Raw genomic sequence first — 12,858 nt, 5'->3', positions numbered from 1 at the left:
GACTAAGATTGGTAGATTTTTGGATATTTACAGAATCCTACAGGAATACAGTAGGAAAGTAATAGTGAGGTAGAAAATCATCTATGATGTTGCTAAATGGCAGAGAAGGTTCCCTGGACTGAAGGACTTAATCATGCTTATTTCCTTTTGCTAAACAAATACTGTACACATGGGTGTGAAGGATTGAGAAAATCATTGGGGAAATGACAATGAAATTGTGAAGAAATTGCTGGAGTACTCATCTGCTGAAAGGTCATCAAGCTGAAATGATAATTCTGCTCCCCTCCCCACAGATGCGGCCTATTTGTTGATTATTTCTGGTATCTTCCTTCCAATTTCAGATTTTCGTCATTTGCAATTTGTTGATTTTAAGAGCAAGATCTCACATAGGAGGATGCTAATCACTCCATTTTGGTGTGCCAGAACCTCGATACATATTATAAATTAATTTGGTCCACATTACCTGCTCCTCTCCCTGACACTTATAACATTAATGAAACTCTTTTTAGAAAATTACTATTGAATTTGCTTCTCTGCCATTGCAAGCAATTCCTTCCATGGATTGCGTATAAGAAAAAACCCTTCAATGTTACTTCTAAAGTCTGCGACGTTTTAGACCAGAAGATCATAAGACTTAGTAGCAGAATAAGCCATTTGGCACTTTGAGTTTGCTCCACCATTCCATCATGGCTGATTGAATATTTCTCTCAACCCTATTTTTCTGCCTTCTCCCCATAATCTTTGATGCTTGGACTAATCAAAATATATCAATCTCTGCTTTAAATATACTCAATGACTTGGCCTCCACAGCCATACATGGCAATTAAATTAAAATACAGGAGGGACCAGAGGGGTGGTCATTATTGGGAGTAGGCCAGTGGAGAGAGTGTCAGGCTTTGGCTCAAAGGAGACTTGGCTTGAAAGTGGTGTGGGCTCTGGGTAAGTTTCTGTTAACATTTCCTTTTTTTTCTCTTACTGTAAATGGCCATTGTGTGTTCTTCATGTCAGATGCTGGTGTCCTGGGAGACCCAGAGTCTCCCAGGGAACTACCTCTGCATGAAGTGCATCTGGCTGCAGCACCTTGAAGACCACGTTAGGGATCTGGAGCAGCCGCTGGATGGCCTTCAGCTTGTACGGAGAGTGAGGAGATAACTGATCAGAGTTACAGGGAAGTAGTCACCCCTAAGTTGCAGGAGGTGAGTAGCTGGGTGACTGTGAGGCGAAATGGAAATGTGAATAGACAGTTACCACAGAGCACCCCTGTGACCATTCCCCATGGATACTGTTGTCAGGGATGACCCCCCAGGGGAACACCAAGGAGACCAGGTGACTGGCACTGAACATGGGTCTGTGATGCAGAAAGGAAACAAGGAGAAGAGGGGAGCGGTAGTGATAGGGGACTCAATTTTAAGAAGAACAGACTGGAGATTCTCTGGACATGAATGAGATACCCAGATGGTATATTGTCTCCCAGGTGCCAGAGTAAGGGATGTCTCAGATTGCATCCACAGCATTTTGGAAGGGGAGGGAGAACAGGCAGATGTTTTGGTACATATTGGTACCAATGACATAGGAAGGAAAAGCAAAGAAGTCCTGAAGAGAGAATTTGGAGAGCTCGGCAGAAAGCTGAGAAGCAGGACCTCCATGGTAGTAATTTCTGGATTGCTACCTGTGCCACGTGCCAGTGAGGGTAGAAACAGGATGATTTGGCAGATAAATGCATGGCTGAGAATCTGGTACAGGGGGCAGGGCTTCAGGTTCTTGGATAATTTGGATCTCTTCTGGGGGAGGTAAGACCTGTACCAAAGTGACGGGTTGCGCCTGAACCCAAGGGGTCCAATGTTCTCACGGGCAGATTTGATAGAGCTGTTGGAGAGGGTTTAAACTAATTGGGCGGGGGGGGGGTGGGAACTGGAATGAAGAGACTCAGGATTGGACAGATGATAAAAAAGCAAAGATAGCGTGTAGTCAGACTGTCAGGAAGGGCAGGCAGATGATAGGACAAAATTGCAGCCAGGGTGAGTACTAGTGCATTAAGGTTTCAAAGATCAAAGATGGTAGCAAATACAGCACTCAAACTGTTATATCTCAATGCACGGAGTATAAGAAATAAGGTGGATGATCTTGTTGCAATATTAGATTGCCAGGTGTGATGTTGTGGCCATCACTGAATCATGGCTGAAGGATGGTTGTAGTTGGGAGCTGAATGTCCAAGGTCACACTTTGTATCAGAGGATGAGGAAGGTAGGCAGAGGGGGTGGCGTGGCTCTGCTGCTAAAGAATGGCATCAAATCAGTAGAAGGATATGATATAGGATCGGAAGATCACAAACTAGCAAACAATATCAAAGTAGTTAGTAAAAGCTTTTTCAAGTACAGTATATAAAAAAATAAAAGCGAGATGAGAGTGGATATAGGACCGCTAAAAAATGAGGCCAGAGAAATAAAAATGGGGAACAAGCAGATGGCAGATGAACTAATTGAGTATTTTGCATCAGCCTTCAGTTGAAGACACTAGCAGTATGTCTGTTGTTAAAGGGTGTGAGGGAAGAGAAGTGCATGCAGTTACTATTACAAGGGAGAAGGTGCTCAAACAGCTGAAAACCTAAAGGTACACAAGTTACCCGGACCAGATGAATTGCACCCTAGGGTTCTGAAAGAGGTAGTTGTAGAGATTGTGGAGGCTTTAGTAATGATCTTTCAGCCATCATTGGACTCTGGCATTGTGACAGAGGACTGGAAAATTGCAAATGTCAGTCCACTCTTTAAGAAAGGAGGGAGGCAGCAGAAAGAAAATTATAGATCAATTAGCCTGACAGTGTTGGAAAGATGTTAGAGTCAATTGTTAAGGATGAGGGTATGGAGTACATTGTGACACAGGACAAGATAGGACAAAGTCAGCATGGTTTCCTTAAGGGAAAATCTTGCCTGACAAACCTGTTGGAATCCTTTCAGGAGATTACAAGTTGGATAGCTAAAGGGGATGCAGTGGATGTTGTATATTTGGTTTTTCAAAAGACCTTTGACAAATTGTCACACATGAGGCTGCTTACCAAGTTAAGAGCCCATGGTATTACAGGAAAGTTATTGGCATGAATAAATTGATGGGAGGCAGTGAGTGGGAATAAAAGGATGCTTTTCTTGTTGGCTACCAGTCAGTAGAGTGTTCTGCAGGGGTTGGTGTTGGGACCGCTTCTTTTTATGCTGCATATCAATGATTTAGCTGATGGAATACATGGCTTTGTTGCCAGTTTTGCAGATGGTATGAAAATTGGTGGAGGGGCAGGTAGTGTTGAGGAAACAGGAAGGCTGCAGAAAGACTTAGACCAGGGGTGGCCAACCTTTTACATTCCATGCATTAAATTTTTTCACTCACGGGTTCAGATGCGCCATACAACTCTTGTACCCCCATTCAATTCTTGTAAAAATATGTTAATATAGAACTCATGCATGAAAAAATCACATCTGAACTCGTGTGTGAAAAAATTGATGCATGGAATGTAAAGGTTTGGCCACCCCTGACTTAGACAGATTAAAAGAATCAGCAAGAAAGTGGCAAATGAAACACAATGTTGGAAAATGCATGATCATGCACTTGGTAGTAGAAATAAATGCGCAGACTATTTTCTAAATAGAGAGAAAATACAAAACTCTGAGGTGCAAAGGGACTTGGGGGTCCTTGTGCAGAACACCCTAAGAGATAACTTGCAGGTTGAGTCAGTGGTGAAGAAGGAAAATGCAATCCCAACATTCATTTTAAGAGGTCTAAAATACAAGAGCAAGGTTGTGATACTGAGGCTTTATAAGGCATTGGTCAGACTTCACCTTGAGTATTGTGAACAGCTTTGGGCTCCTCATCAAAGAAAAGATGTGCAGGCATTGGAGAGGGTTCAGAGGAGGTTCACGAGGATGATTCCAGGAATGAAAGGAAAAACATCTGATGACTCTGGGTCTGTACTCACTGGAATTTAGAAGGATGGGATGGGGGGGGGGGTATCTCATTGAAACCTTTGGAATGTTGAAAGGCATAGACAGAGTAGATGTGGAAAGGATGTTTCCCATGGTAGGGGAGTCGAGGGCAAGAGAGCACAGCCTCAGGATAGAGAGGTGTCCATTTAAAACAGAGATGCGGTGAAATTTCTTCAGCCAGAGGGTGGTGAATTTGTGGAATTTGTTACCGCATGCAGCTGTGGAGGGCAGGTCGTTGGGTGTATTTAAGGCAGAAATTGATAGGTTCTTGATAGGACACAGCATCAAAGGTTATGGGGCGAAGGCTGAGGAGAGGGTTGGAAAAACGGATCAGCCATGATTGAATTGTTTAGCAGATTTGATGGGCCAAGTGGCCTAACTCTTCTCCTTTGTCTTATCATCTTGATACACCCCATAGATTTACCACCCTCTGACCAAAGAAATTCCCCCTCATCTCTGTTCTAAATGGATGTCCCTCTATTCTGATGCCATGGTCCTCGAGTCATCCACGCTGGGAAACATCCTCTCCACTCAGCCTAGGCCTTTCAATATTCAATAGGTTTCAATGAACATCTTCCTCATTCTTCTAAACTCCTGTGAGCACAGACCCACAGTCATCAAATTCTCCTCATACATTAACCCTTTCATTCCTGGAATAATTCCTGTGAGCTTCATCTGGAATCTCTCACATGCCAGCATTTGTGTATGAGGGGCCCAAAACTGCTCACAATGTTCCAAGTGCAGTCTGACCAATACCTTATAAAAGCCTCAGCATTTCATCCTCGCTCTTATATTCTAGTCCTCTTGAAATGAATGCTAACATTGCATTTGCCTTCCTTAACACCAACTCAACCTGCAAGTTAACCTTTAGGGAATTCTGCCCAAGGACTCTAAGTCCCGTTGCGCCTCAGTTATTTTATTTTCCTCCCCATTTAGAAAATAGTTTAGGCCTTTATACTTCCTACCAAAGTACACGACCATGCATTTTCCTGCACTCGATTCCATCTGGCACTTCTTTACCCATTCTTCCTATCTGTCATTTTGCTGTCTCCCTGCTTCCCCAATACTAGCTGGCTCGCTACCGATCTCAGTATCATCTGCAAACATGTCCAGAAAACCATCAATTCCATTATCCAGATTGTAGACATATAATGTAAAAAGAAGCAGTCCCAATACTGACCCCTGAGAAACCAGAAAAGGACCCCTTTATTCTCACACTTTTCCTCTTGCCAGACAGCCAATCTTCTATCCATGTTCGTATTTTTCCTGTAATGTCATGGGCTCTTATCTAGTAGTTAAGCAGTGTCGTATGTGGCATGTTGTGAACAGTCTTCTGAAAATCCAAGGAAACAACATCCACTGATTCTCCTTTGTCGATCCTGTTACTTCCTCAGAAAATTCAAGCAGATTTGTCAGGCAAGGTTTGTCTTTAAGGAATCCATACAGACTTTGGCCTATATTATCATGTGCCTCCAAGTACCCTGAAATCTCCAACACCTTTCCAATCCCTGATGTATAGTTTCCCTTCTTCTGTCTCCCTCCTTTCTTAAAGAGTGGAGTGATATTTGCAATTTTTCAGTCCCCCAGAATGATGCCAGAATCTAGTGATTCTTGAAAGATCATTAGTAATGCCTCCACATTTTTTTCACCTGCCTGTTTCAGAGCTTTGGTGTGTATTCCATCTGGTCCAGGTGATTTATCTACCTTATGACCTCTCAGCTAGCCAAGTACCTTCTCCTTAGTAATGGCAGCAAAACTCACTTCTGCCCACTGACACTTTTGAATTTCTTGCATGTTGCTGGTGTCTTCCACAGGGAAGAATGATGCAAAATACTTACTAAATTCGTTTGCTGTTCCTTTGTCCCCGTTACTACCTCTCCAGCAACATTTTCCAGCAATCCAATATCCACTATTGCCTCTCTTTTACTCTTTATATATCTGAAAAATCTTTTTGTATCCTCTTTTATGTTACTGGCTATCTTACCTTCATATTTCTTCTTTCTGTCCTTATAACTTCTTCAGTCATCTTCTGTTGGTTTTTAAAAACCTCCCAATCTTCTAAGTTCACATTCATTTTTACTAAGTTCCGTGCCCTCCCTTTTGCTTTTATGCTGTCTTTGACTTCTCTTGTCAGCCATGATTGATTCCTCCTTCCTTTAGAATACTTCTTCATCTTTGTGATGTATCTATCCTGCACCTTCCAAATTGTCCCCGGAAACTCTAGCCATTGCTGTTTTGCCTCATCCCTACTAATGTCCCCTTCTATTCAACTATACCAACTCATCTCTCAGGCCCCTGTATTTCCCTCTACTCCACTGTACACATCTCATTTTATCTTCTCCTTCTCAAACTTCAGTTTGAAACTTCTATCACATTATGATCACTGTGTCCTAAGGATTCCTTTACCTTAAGCTCCCAACAAATCTGGTTCATTACACAACCAGATTGTGTGATCCAGAATTGCCTTTCACCTAGCGCGCTCAACCACAAGCTGCTTTAAAAAAAAGCCATTTTATAACATTCTACAAATTCTCTCTCCTGGGATCCCAGCACCAACCTAATTTTCTCAATCTGCCTGCATATTGAAATCCCTGATGACTATCGTAACATCGCACTTATTTACATGCTTTTTCTATCTCACCTTGTAATTTATCCTTGCTACTGTTTGGAGGCCTGTATATAACTCCAATCATGGTCTTTTTACCCTTGCAATTTCTTAACTTGTAGAATCCTTGTGGGTATGTGGGTATGTCACAATCCTATGTCACCTCTTTCTAAAGCTTTGATAACATTTTTTTTATCAACAGAACCCCCTCCCCCACCGCCCCATCTGCCTATCTATCTGTCCTTTGATATGAGGTGTTACCTTGGTTATTAAGCTCCCAACTATGATCCTTTTTCAGCCATGTCTCAGTAATGCCACATACCTGCCAATCTCTAACTACGCTACAAGATCATCTACTTTATTCTTTACACTGCATGTATTTAAATATAATACCTCAGTCCTGTATTCATCACTCTTTTCAATTTTACCCCTGTTTCACTTCTTCTCATCCTACTCACTGCAATTTTGTACTTTATCTGCCAGTCCTTCCTCACAGTCTCACTACACACTACATCTACTTGTAGACTAACTGCTCCCACCTCAGCCTGTCACTCTGGTTCCAATTCCCCCTACCAGAATAGCTTAAACCTTCTCCAACAGCTTTAGCAAAACTGCCTGCAAAGGATATTGATGCCCCTCGGGTTCAGATGTAATCTGTCCTTCTTGTACAGATCATATCTTCCTCAGAAGAGATTCTAATGATCCGGAAATCTGAAACCCTGCCCCCTGCACCACTCCCTCAGCCACTCATTCATCTGTACTATCATCCCATTCCTGCCCTGACTAGCATGTGATACTGGAGGTAATCCGGTGATTACTACCTTGGGGGTCCTTCGCTTCAGCCTCTTCCCTTACTCCCTATACACATGCAGGACCTCTTCTCCCTTTCTACCTATCTCATTGGTGTCAATGTGCACCATGACCTCTGGCTGCTCAGCCTCCCTCTTGAGAATCTTCTGCAGCTGCTCTGAGACATCCTGGACCCTGGAACCTGAGAGGCAACACACCATCCTGGCTTCTCTTTCACGGCCACAGAATCTACTGTCTGTCCTCCTAACTACTGAGTCTTCATTGCTCTGCCTGACTTCACCCTTCCTGGCTGATCCTCAGAGCCAGCCACAGTGCCACTGGCCTGGACACTACTGATGTACCATGATAGGTCATCTCCCCAGCAGTACACAAATGGGTATACTTGTTGCCAATGGGAATCCTGCACTGACTGCTTACTCAACTTATTTCTCTCGGTGGTCACCTATCTACTTGCAGTCCGAGTGTGACCACCTCAGTAAAAGTCTCATCTATGAAGTGTTCAGCCTCCTGGGTGATCCTGAGAACATCAGCTACAGCTCCAGTTCCTTGACCTTGTCAGTCAGGAGCTGAAGTTAGATGAACTTCCTACAGACGTAGTCATCAAGGATACTGTTAGGGAGATGGTGTCATCTTGTTCCTATTCTCCTCCTTTCTGGTCTTCTGAATTTACTCCTTCAGAACTATTCTCCTCTCAATCAAATCTCTTTTTCACTGCTCTCAAAAGAGGAGCCTCAATTTTTCCAGAATTTCCCAATAACTGAAGCTTCTTATCTTTGGTAATATTTGCTCTGAACCTTCACAGTGCCTTGGCCTTTTTGAGGTATTCTGAATTGAACCCAGTACTTCCAGATGAGAGTTAATCCATGCTTGACTTCTTCTGTGCTCTGGGCTTCTAGTTTCAAAGTTATCAAAGTACATAAAATATATGAGGGGAGATTTGATAGAGGTCTATAAAATTACGATGGGTATAGATAGAGTGAATGCAAGCAGGCTTTTTCCACTGAGGCAAGACGAGAAAAAAACCAGAGGACATGGGTTAAGGGTGAGGGGGGAAAAGTTTAAAGGGAACATTATGGGGGGCTTCTTCACACAGAGGGTGGTGGGAGTATGGAATGAGCTGCCAGACGAGGTGGTAAATGCGGGTTCTTTTTTAACATTTAAGAATAAATTGGACAGATACATGGATGGGAGGTGTATGGAGGGATATGGTCTGTGTGCAGGCCAGAGGGACTAGGCAGAAAATGGTTCGACACAGCCAAGAAGGGCCAAAAGGCCTGTTTCTGTGCTGTAGTTTCTATGGTTCTATGGTTCTATATAGAACCTTGAATTTCTTCTCCTTACAGGTAACCACAGAACAAAGAAACCTAACAGAACTAATAAAGAAAAGAAGGCTGTCGAACACCCAATGTGCAGAAAGAAAAAAAACAAATTATTCAAGCAATAAAATTAAGCAGATGACATTCAGAAACGAAGATCACAAACTGTGTCCAGAGCACCAAAAACAGTCACAGCTGATCCAGGAGCCTGTTAGCTGCAGGCTACGGCCGCAGTTCAGCACAGAGACGAGTAAGGTTCACAGAGCTGTGAGCTGAACACCAGCCCTGACACCCAGACCTTTTCACTCTGGCCCAGTGCATAAATCAGCCCAACAGCGGGTCATTCCTCACCTTCAGCCCTGGGCCCTGCCAACTCAATGTGCTCTCGAGCCTGACACCCAGTGCGTCCATTGGTCTCATACCTGACCTTTCCAATTCAAAGCAATATTACTCTTTCATCTTCCATTTCTTCTACCACTTCCAAAATCTGTGCAGGATATGTGCACAGGCCCCATATGTCTTTGCTTCTGTCTTCCTTTAAAATTGTTAACACTTATATTGGCTTACAGTTAACTTCCCTTGATTTCTTGGCTACACACCGCCACTGAGCTCTGCACCTATTAACTATGGAGAAGGAAGCTGGTGGAATTCCCTTGTATTTTCGCAAGGGAATCTGCTCTTGGCTTATGTAACAGTTTAAGCATGGTGCAAGATAAACAAGCGTATTGATTTGCTTGAGGATTATGTGGCTACCTGGAAGAAAGGCTTCAATAAGAAGTGTATTTTTTTTGAATTACAGTGGATTCTGGTTCATTGGGCTAGCAGTTAATGGGTGCAGCCCCTTATTTGGGACAACTCTTCAGGAAGACAAAAGAATCAAGAAAATAGCCGAGATCCCCTTTGTTTATATAATGCTGCTTAATTGGGACAGGAGACTGTTGCCAAACAGTTTCTAACTAGTGTCAATCACGTGCTATCACACACTTAGAGTGAACAATTTTTAATAGAATCACTTGCATGTGTTTGTGTTCAAAAAACCACCGATAGTTGGAAAGTAGTAAGGAATAAGACAATTTAGATTGCTTTACTTACTGTGGTTTCAGGCATTCAGAGTTGAAGATTGCAGAAATGGCTGGAGTGAAAATGAAACAATTTCCCTATTTCAACAAGTGGAATATGAATGTAAGCTAGGCAATAGTATTAAAGAGGATAACAAAAGTTGCTTCAGATACATAAAATGTAAAGGAGAGTCAAGAGCACATATAGACCACTGGAAAACGATGCTGGAGAGGTAGTAGTGGGGGAAAGCAATTGGCGGATGAACTGAATAAGTGGAAGATACTAGCAGTATGGTGGAAGTTCCAGGTGTCAGGGGTAATGAAGTGTGTGAAGTTACCATAACTAGACAGAAGGTTCTAGGGAAACTGAAAGGTCTGAAGATAGATAAGTCACCTAGACCAGATGATGTACAGCCCAGAGTTTTGAAAGAGCTGGCTGAAGAGATTGTGGAGGCATTAGTAATGATCTTTCAAGAGTTACTAGATTCTGGAATGGTTCCGGTACTGAAAAATTGCAAATATCACTCCACCCTTCAAGAAAGGAGAGAAGCAGAAGAAAGGAAATTATAGGCTAGTTAGACTGATCTTGGTGGCTGGGAGGATATTGGAGTCCATTGTCAAGGAGGTCACTTTGGGAGCCTTGGAGATGTATGATAAAATAGGCTATAGTCAGCACAGATTCCTCAAACAGAAAATCTTACCTGACAAGTCTTTTGGAATTCTTTGAAGAAATAACAAGCAGGATAGACAAAGGAGAACTGGTTGCAGTGCAGCATTTGGATTTTCAGAAGGCCTTTGACAAGGTCTTAACAAACTATGAGTCCATGGTATTGCAGGGGATTCTGGCATGGATAAAGCAATGGCTGATGCACAGAAAACAAAGTGTGGGAACAAAGGGAGCCTCTTCCGGTTGGCCGCCAGTGACTAATGGCATTCCACAGGGGTCTGTGTTGGGATGATTCTTTTTACGTTATGTGCCAATGATTTGAACACTGAAATTGATGGCTTTGTTGCAAAGTTTGCTGACAATATGAAGATAGGTGGAGAAGCAGGTAGTTTTTAGGAAGTAGAGAGGCTACAGAAAGAATCAGACAGATTAGGAGAATGGGCAAAGTAGTGGAAGATGGTCTACAGTGTCAAGAAGTAGATGGCTATGCACTTCGGTAGAAGAAATGAAAGGGTTGACTGTTTTCTAAATGGAGAGAAAATACAAAAAAACAGAGGTATAAAGGGACTTGGGAGCGCTTATGCAGGAAATACTGAAGGTTAATTTGCACGTTGAGTCAGTGGTGAGGAAGGCAAGTGCGACATTAGCATTTATGTGATGAGGACTCGAATATAAAAGCAAGGATGTAATGTTGAGACTTAATAAAGCACTGGTGAGGCCTCACTTGCAGTATTGTGGGCAGTTTTGGGCCCCATATCTTAGAAAGGATGTGCTGAAACTGGAGAGGGTTCAAAGAAGGTTCACAAAAGTGATTCCAGTTTTGAATGGCATGTCATATGAAGAGTGTTTGATAGCCCTGGGTCTGTATTCACTGGGATTCAGAAGAATGAGGGGTAACCTCATTGTAATCTATCAAATGCTGAAAGGACTTGATAGAGTGGATGTGGAAAGGATGTTTCCTATGCTGAGAGAATCTAAGACCAGAGGACACATCCTCAGAATAGAGGGGCATCCTTTTAGAATGGAGATGAGGAGGAATTTCTTTAGCCAGATGGTGGTGAATCTGTGGAATTCTCTGCTACAGGCAGCTATGGAGGCTAAGTCTTTATCCATATTTAAGGCAGAAGTTGATAGATTCTTGATAGTTCAGGGCCTGAATGGATACGGGGATAAGGCAGGAGAATGGGGCTGAGGAAAACTGGATCAGCCATGATGAAATGGCGGAGTAAGCTCAATGGGCCAAATGGCCTAATTCTGCTCCTATACCTCATGATCTTATGGTCTTAAGTTAGGAACTTCGAAAAATTTGAAAGTATTGACAATCATCTTGAATGTTACAATGAAAATGCAGATTTGGAGGATGCAATCATTGTAAGCATTGTTTGAAGGCTGTCCATTATTCGCACTTGGTACCTGTGTTGATTTTGTTAATTTATGGCAATCAAAAGAACTCAGCAGTGTACACTGGATTAATTCCTTTGTTGATGACTATTAGGAACTAATACATAATTTTGTAGCACTATAGTAGAATTGGTAGTGTTCTGATTTGTTCTGTATTTCATTTAAATGTGTTATTTAAATAGTAGTTTGTCTTTTTTATACCCTTTTAACCGTTTCCATGAAACTTCAGCTAATTGGAGCAGTCACTTAATTGGACCAAAATGTACTGTTCCCAATGTGTCGCAATTAAGAGGAATCCACTGCATTTGCTTTTGCCAAATGATTTTAACTGTTGTATTTTAGTTATTTTTTATTTAGATTTTGTTTTATTTTTAATAAATGTTAGTCTTTTTTATTACCTAACTCTTGATTCTTTCTGAATGTTAGGGCGATTGGGAAACAGTGTTAAAATAACATTGACAGATGGCATCGCACACAAAATGCCAGATGAATTCAGCAGGCCGGGCAGCAGCTATGGAAAGAAGTACAGTCAACGTTTCAGGCCAAGACCCTTTGGCATTGAGAGATGGCAAAACTGTCGTCATCTGGTTGAGGTACTGCCTAAAGTCAGGCCCAGTTACACTGCAGAAGGCCCTGGGAGCCACACAGGAGATCACTTCAAAAATTCAAAGTAAATTTATCATCAAAATTTGCATATATCTCCATATCTACCCTGAGATTCACTTCCTTGCAGGTATTCACAGAAGACCAAAGAATCAAATAAAACCATCCAAAAAGAAAGACTGTCAAATAACTAATGTGTGAAAGAAGACATATTGTGCAAATACAAAACAAAACAAATAATAAATAAATAAATAATTTTGGAGAGCATGAGTTGTAGAGTCTTTGAGTGGGAGTCCATGGGTTGTGGAATCAGTTCAGTGTTAAGGTGATTGAAGTTATCCATGCTGGTCCAAGAGCTTGATGGTTGAAGGGTAATAATTGTTCTTGAACCTTGTGTTGTGGGACCTAATGCTCCTGCACTTCCTTCACA

At 42.1% G+C, this 12,858-nt stretch overlaps 1 long non-coding RNA gene across 1 annotated transcript in view; it reads left to right on the top strand.

Moving 5' to 3' along the window:
• LOC140205537 (uncharacterized) overlaps positions 1–12,629 on the top strand; it is a 32,836-nt gene extending 20,207 nt beyond the window's left edge. The window contains exon 3 of the long non-coding RNA XR_011887869.1: positions 12,252–12,629. This is a non-coding gene — a long non-coding RNA (uncharacterized lncRNA). The remainder of the gene's footprint in view (positions 1–12,251) is intronic.
• Positions 12,630–12,858: the final 229 nt, after the last annotated feature.

The sequence above is a fragment of the Mobula birostris genome, chromosome 11, assembly GCF_030028105.1.
Source record: "Mobula birostris isolate sMobBir1 chromosome 11, sMobBir1.hap1, whole genome shotgun sequence".
In the NCBI taxonomy this organism is placed as follows: Eukaryota; Metazoa; Chordata; class Chondrichthyes; order Myliobatiformes; family Myliobatidae; genus Mobula; species Mobula birostris.
This window is presented reverse-complemented; position numbering and strand designations above follow the sequence as displayed.